The sequence below is a fragment of the Octopus sinensis genome, linkage group LG17 (genome assembly GCF_006345805.1).
Source record: "Octopus sinensis linkage group LG17, ASM634580v1, whole genome shotgun sequence".
Classification (NCBI taxonomy): Eukaryota; Metazoa; Mollusca; class Cephalopoda; order Octopoda; family Octopodidae; genus Octopus; species Octopus sinensis.
In genome coordinates this window covers 7,452,224-7,460,388 of record NC_043013.1, presented here as the reverse complement: position 1 = coordinate 7,460,388, position 8,165 = coordinate 7,452,224, and positions in this window count along the sequence as shown.

Genomic DNA, 8,165 nt, shown 5'->3' with positions numbered 1-8,165 from the left:
AAATTATTACCAGTGGCCTAACACAAAAAACGAAAGCACAACGCTTCCCTATTTGAAAACCTCTTATTGTAGTTATATATATACATATATATATATATATTTTTCTTCTTTCCTGAACGTCCAATAATACTATATTTGTTCCACGTCCTCGCGTTGTTGTGTTTTTTTGTGCTTTCTTGTTTGGATTAACTATATATATATATATATATATATATATATATATATATATATATATATATATATTGATAAAACGGTAAGATAACAAAAGAAAGAAAGAGACCTCAATATTATGTAAATAGAGGAAATTTATCTATACAATAATGTTACATTACTCGGTAGTCAAGATAAAACTCTGAGTTTTATCTTGACTATCGAGTAATGTAACATATTATTGTATATATATATATATATATATACGAGGGGCGTTCAATAAGTAATGCCCCTGACCCACTTCCTATAGCAGTAGAGCAACGAAACTTGGCACAGTTATTAGTCTTTTTCTACATAGGAACCATCCAGAGTTACGCATTTCTACCATCGTTTGATGCAGCTCTGGAGACCGTTTTTGTAGAAGACCCCAGCTTGGTCCTCCAACCTGAACGTGACTTCAGAAATCAAGGCTGCATCGTCTGGGAAACGCTTTCCTTTCAAAAACAACTTCATGACTGGGAAGAGGTGAAAATCAGAGGGTGCAAGGTCAGGAAAGTAGGGGTATGGGGGAGGAGTTCATAGCCATACGCCTGTGCTTCTGATCTGGCGACAAGCGAGTTGTGGACCGGAGCGTTGTCTTGCAGGAGGAGGATGCCTTTGCTGATCTTGCCCCGCCTGTTGATTTTGATAACTTCTCTTAATTTCCTCAAAATTGAAGCATAATAGGCTCCTGTAATTGTGGTACCCTTTGCCAGGAAATCTGTCATCACTACTCCGTCCTGGTCCCAGAAGACTGTGAGCATGACCTTGCCAGCGGAGGGCTGCACCCTTGCCTCGACACTCAACAGGCTCCATTTCACACTTGTCTCAGTTCAAACACCTGTAAATCAGAAACCACAATTAGTTTAGAGCTGTAATTTGTTACTTACTCTATAGAGATATAAATGATTGCACGTGCAAAATTTCAGCTAGATCAAACAACTGCAAATGGGTCAGGGGCATTACTTATTGAACGTCCCTCGTATATATACAACAGGCTTCTTTCAATTTCCATCTACAAAATCCACTCAAAAGGCTTTGGTCAGCCCGAGGCTGTAATAGAAGATTACAAGGTGCCACGCAGTGGGATTGAACCCAAGACCATGTGGTTGGTAAGCAAGCTTCTTACCACACAGCCACTCCTGTTTATCATTTTCATTTGGTTTTATTGCTTTCCATTGGAATACGAAAATCCCATAAACTCTTGCATTTCTCTTATTCAAGAACTCTTCCAACCTGATGCCCATGCCAAGTACGTATTTCCAGCTTCAAATTCCTATTTCTGACAAAGCTTCCAGTGCAAAACTTTCACAACTTGGTCATGTCTGTATTTCTTGTGTTCTCCCTGAGCCATTTTGGGACATTCTTGAACAATGTGTCCCATTGTTTCATCCCAAATTCCACACACTACATTTTACTGGTACTTTTTCCCCATATAGGTGTAGGAGTGGCTGTGTGGTAAGTAGTTTGCTTACCAACCACATGGTTCCGGGTTCAGTCCCTCTGCGTGACACCTTGGGCAAGTGTCTTCTACTATAGCCTCGGGCCGACCAAAGCCTTGTGAGTGGATTTGGTAGATGGAAACTGAAAAGAAGCCCGTTGAATATATGTATATATATGTGTGTATTTGTGTGTCTGTGTTTGTCTCCCCAACATCGCTTGACAACCGATGCTGGTGTGTTTAAATCCCCGTAACTTAGCGGTTTGGCAAAAGAGACCGATAGAATAAGTACTAGGCTTACAAAGATTAATTTCTGGGGTTGATTTGCAAGCTTAGCTTTTATTGTTTCATTGCGATTTTGTTTTGCTTTCTTTAGTTTTTGTATTTCCGTTTTGATTTTTTTCATTTACAGTGGTGTTTTGCTTTATTATTATTATTATAAAAATTCATAATTGCCCGTTGATGATACCACTTCAGTAAAGGATATAGTGAAGTATGACAAGTATTCCAGCATCCTCGCAGAATGATTGGATCGTCGTTCGTTAAAAACGGATTAAGGAAAATGCACACATTTATATCCGTTTTTTGATCAGTTTTATATACGAGTAATTCGTAGGGATTGTACTGTCAGGCTTGTAACTATCTTGAGTTCATCAGCGCCTGACAGAGGTGACTCGTTACTGAAACATCCAGATGTCCCGCAACTTGTTCTAAGATATTTCATATTTTCTTCATGCGATATATTTAAGGTCGATTTTTCTTTATGTGATACTAGCAGCATCACCCGGCGTTGCTCGGGTTTGTAAGGGAAATAACTATATAAGCATATTTAGAGAGTTATAGCCAAAAAATAGCAAAAAAATGCATTAAAAATGGAAAAAGAAATGATGGTAAATTTTTTTTTAAATCGTTGACTCATCGTAGACATTTTTAGAGAGTTACTTCCCTTATATAATAGCGAAAAAAATGCATTAAAATGGAAAAAAATGATGGTAAATTTTTTTTTAAATCGTAGACTCATCGTAGACGCGCGCTAATACACAGAAGGACTCGATATGAATCACGACTATAAGATATCCGGTTTTGGTTAAACTGCACCGCAAAATGTAGGAGTGGTTAGGAATCTAAATCGTAGGAGACAGACACACAACCTCACTTTTATATATAAAGATATTTACGGTCGATTGTTCTTGTTTGTTTCATTCGCTTAGACATAGTCATGCGATTGACTACCTTTCAAATCGTTTTGCACACTCGGCGATTTAAAATGTTGCTCAGGTGAAAATTGTTCTATTTAGGCTCATGTGCATCATTTTTCTACAACCTGTGTGTGTGTGTGTGAAAGAGAGAGAGAGAGAGAGAGTTGCTGAGTCTTCGGAATTTTGTTATATACAGGCTTTCTAAGGCGGTGAGCTGGCAGAATCGTTAACACGCCGGGCGAAATGCGTAGCCTTATTTCGTCTGTCGTTACGTTCTGAGTTCAAATTCCGCCGTTACGTTCTGAGTTAAAATTGACAAAATCTGGAAGAAAATGATAGAAAAGTGTATATTAATGATTTCGTCGTTTTTCAAACACAACTGAGAAGTTAAACACTTTTAAATCTAATTAGATATTTACTTAAAATAACGGACAGAACTTTTATTACAACCTGATAGTTTTAATAATAAGTACATATTCTGTCGTAAAGACTTCACCTTGTGCAAATTTTCTGTATCCTATGTGACCAACCTAACCTAGATGGAAGCAAAAGTGCATTAACTAAATCTTCCTTCTCTTTCTTTGAAAGCACACTAACAAAACGACCCCTACCAATTCGCTCAGATTGGCTGATACCATCGACTCGTCTTCGAAGTCTCATACGAGACATTAGTTGAGGTTGCAGCAAAATAGCATAATGCACATTTAGCTATCGTGCGATAAGCGTTCTCCATAGCTTCTTCAAAATCTGCTGGAGTAGCTTTCTTCCTGATATATTTACTCACCATGCTATCAAAGAAAAGTAATTATTTAAATTAGTCGTTACCCATTTTGCCCCCACTTTAGAGAGCATTTTTGGAATATCGAACGAAAAGTATCAAATCAGATTGTGTGGTTAAAAACTCACTTGGCATCCATCAGAAAAAGGAATATTAATTGTTAAGCACCAAAAATTATCCAGATATTTCATAAGCAACCTCAATTATTAATACAATCGGATCAAAATTGAGGAAAGATTTCATGAGAGAAAAAAAAAAGCTACCTATCAGCTCATTACGTTTCAAGCTCTCATAGCTTCAATAACAACTATGCTGGCCAGCCTTTTTCCCAAGGCTGATGCAACAGTACAAAATGATGTAATATCTGCAATTCAACGGAAGGCAGAACATAACGAGGAATCAGAAATGACATATTTTTGCTCCATTTAGCCATTTTGCAAACATCCCCACCAACACCACAGCTACCGTCACTATTATAATACAAGTACATTCAGAAATGTAAGTAGATTTTTACGTCAGATTGTGTTTATATTCCAAGTCAAACGAAATAAAAGGACAATGATTGCCTTCTTCCGGTCAGGCAAAACACGAGGCCGGATCTTTTTTTTTATTTACACATACATACATACATACATACATACATACATACATACATACATACATACATACATATACATACATACATACATACATACATACATACATACATATACATGCATAAATGTATGCATATGTATGTATTTATAAGTGTAAGCACTGTTTTGTTTCGCTGGAAACAACGGCGCAATTTTCCAACGAATTTTCACTGAATTGTGCAGAGAGGCCCGGGTTAATTCCCAGAACAATGTAGGAGAGCAGACAATTCCAACCGCGATCCTATTAGAGTAGAACAAGGATTAATCAAGAAAAAGAGATGTAGAAACACTGAAAGCTGTAATGGAGTAACAACTGTGTATGTGCGGTAGGCGGCGAGCTGGTAGAAACGTTAGCACGCCGGGCGAAATGCGTAGCCGTATTTCGTCTACCGTTACGTTCTGAGTTCAAATTCCGCCGAGGTCGACTTTGCCTTTCATCCTTATGGGGTCGATAAATTAAGTACCAGTTACGCACTGGGGTCGATATAATCGACTTAATCCGTTTGTCTGTCCTTGTTTGTCCCCTCTGTGTTTAGCCCCTTGTGGGTAGTAAAGAAATAGGTATAGAAACACTGAAAGATTGTCACATCAAATTCTGCTTCGTTATTTCATTCAGTCTCTTTTCTCTTTTCCTCATCTTAGCAAATTTCAGTGGTCACTCATTATATATATAATTTCTTAACATTTGGGTCAGCATTATCACTCCACTCTCACCACCTCCATCCACTACAAACACACAGACTCACACTCATACCTCAACTTCTCCTCCTCCCACCCTAAACACGCCGAGCTCTCCATCCCCTATTTCCAATTCCTCCGTCTACGCAGGCTCTGCAGTGACGATCATGACTTTGAGACTCTGTCTCAACTCATGGCTCACCACTTCATCCTATGTGGATATCCCCTCACCACTATCCACACCGCCAGAGCACGTTCCGTGGATCGTGCATCTGCTCTCTCCCCCCGCCCCCGCCCCGCCGTCTCCCGTTTCCCCTCACTTACCACCCCACCACCCTACCTCTCCAACGCACCATTCTCCGAGCGTTCCGGCGACTCCAGTCCGACCCCTCCATTTCACACATCTTCCCTAACCGACCCCTCCCCTCCTTCAAACGAGTCCACAACCTACGGGACCTCTTGGTCCACAGCTTCTTCCCTAACCAACTTCCCAACCCGGCTCGTTCCCCTGCTCCCGCCCACGCGTCCGCACTTGCCCTTACCTCTCCAACACCACCCTCGTCACCGGCACCCATCATCGATCCTATATCACCGACTTCTTCACCTTCGCTTCGATCAACGTCATCTGCTGCATCTCCTGCTCTCATTGCCCTTCTCTATACATTGGGCAAATGGGACGCCACTTGGCTGACTGGTTCGCGGAACACCTCGGCAATGATACCCTGGTCTTGCGCCATTTCTGCTCTACCAGTCACTCTTTGCAACACCTGTCTGTGTTCGGATTGTCCTTGCACAGGGGTCATCCGTGTTCAGTGGGACTGAACCCGGAACCATGTGGTTGGTAAGCAAGCTACTTACCACACAGCCACTCCTGCGCCTATGTATAATGAATGATGAATGAGGTGGGAGGTGGGGTGAGAAAGAGAAATAAAAGAAAGACTGAATGATATAGTGGGCCTCTCTGTGCAATTTAGTAAAAATTCGTGGGAAAAATTGTGACGTTGTTTCAAGTGAAACTAAACAACAGTGCTTATACATATGCATACAATTATATGCCTGCGCGCGTGTTGTTGTGCGTAATTTGTAAATAAAAATAGATTCGGCTACGTGTTTTGCCTCACCAGAAGAAAGCAATCATTGTCCACTTCTTTTGTTTGACTTGGAAATAAAATTCTACTTTCATTTCTGGCTGTACTTGTGTAGCGGTGGTCGTGGTCGTGGTAGTAGGGGACAAAACGGGTAATATCTGATTCGTCATTGTTTTTTTATCCTGTTTGAAACCATTACATTGCAAGTTTGGCATCGTCATTTTGTACTGCTGTATCATCTTTGCAAGAAAAATTGGCGATCTTTTCGGTTTGAACGGCAGTTTTTTAAAATAATTTCCACGTAACTAAACACTTTTAAACTTTGTATACTGGTAGAATGTGTTTATAAAATATCTTTTTCTCTTGGCTTTATTGAGAAAATTCTATAGTTTGTAAGACATTTGTTGTTTTTTTTCCTTCAATTTCTGCAATTTCAACCAATCAATGACGTCTATTGAGGTGAAAACATTCTGTGCCGTATGAATATGTCCCTCGTTTAAGAAACAGATTGAGTTTATTTACATTTCTGAAGAAAAAAAGATACCCTTTCCCCAAAACCCTAACCCTAAAACAGATTGAAATGCAATAGATCGATACTAGGGTCATAATTATGGGTGACAATTTCATATGACACCGCTAGAAAAACTGCCGTTCAAACCGAAAAGATCCAGAATTGGTCAGCGTATGTTTTGTTGTAGTAGAAAGAGAGCTTGAAACATAGCTGATAGGTACTTCTGGTTTTTTTTTCGCGAAATCTTTCCTCAACTTTGATCCGATTGTAATTGATGTAATTGAATATCTGGATAATTTTTGGTGTTTAACAATTATCGTGATTTTTTCTGTTGGATCCCCCCCCACACACACACTAATGATACTATTTTAATATTCCAAAACTGATGACTAAAGTGGGGCAAAATGGGTAACGCCTAATTTTTATTTCTTTACTCTTTTACTTGTTTTAGTCATTTTGACTGCGGCCATGCTGGAGCATCGCCTTTGGTCGAGCGTATCGACCCCAGGACTTATTCTTTGTAAGCCTAGTACTTATTCTATCAGTCTCTTTTGCTGAACCGCTAAGTTACGGGGACGTAAACACACCAGCATAGGTTGTCAAGCGATGTTGGGGGGACAAACACAGACACATACATATTCGTTTACTCTTTTACTTGTTTCAGTTATTTTGACTGCGGCTATGCTGGAGTACCGCCTTTAAGTCTAGCAAATCGACCCCAGGACTTATTCTTTGTAAGCCTAGTACTTATTCTATCAGTCTCTTTTGCCGAGCCGCTAAGTTACGGGGGCATAAACAAACCACCATCGGTTTTGAAGCGATGATGGGGGTACAAACACTGACACACAAACACACACACACACATATATATATATATATATATATATATACGACGGGCTCCATTTAGTTTCCGTCTACCAAATCCACTCACAAGGCTTTGGTCGGCCCGAGGCTATATTAGAAGACACTTGCCCAAGGCACCACGCAGTGGGACTGAACCCGGAACCATGTGGTTCGTAAGCAAGCTACTTACCACACAGCCACTCCTAGTTTTTTTTCATTTTTTTTTTACACCATAGTATGTAAATATACCAGGAAGAATGCTATTCCAGCAGGTCGTGAAGAAGCTATGGAGAAAACTCGTGACATGATAGCTAAAGGTGTGTAACGAATTTATAACGGTGGGCCATTAATTAATAATGTGTATGTATAACGATATGTATCGAAGCATCAAAGAAATGAATGATTGAAGAACAATATCAATGGAACATTAAAACGGTTATTTATTGATATAATTTAGTATGTCATCGACATGTTTGTATACACAGCTTGCTTGTTGTTGCAGTAAACAAGCTGTCTCTAACTCCATCGCCCATTATGTATGGTAAGTTTCATCAGTGGGTTGCTACTAAATAGACAGTGTAATAAAGTCTAGGTAAATAGAAAGGGTGATAAATCTACGCTCACGCGTTGATCAGCATACTGAAAGGTTTGCTCTTTGGCTAGAGACGGGTCGGCCAAAAGAGAGAGTTCGTATTTATATTTTTCGTAATTAAATTAGGTCAAGCTAGAACAAAGGGATTTCTCCTCTGTATCAAGTTTAACCTATGAATAACTCGAAAGGATCCAAGAGGTCAGCTTATTCT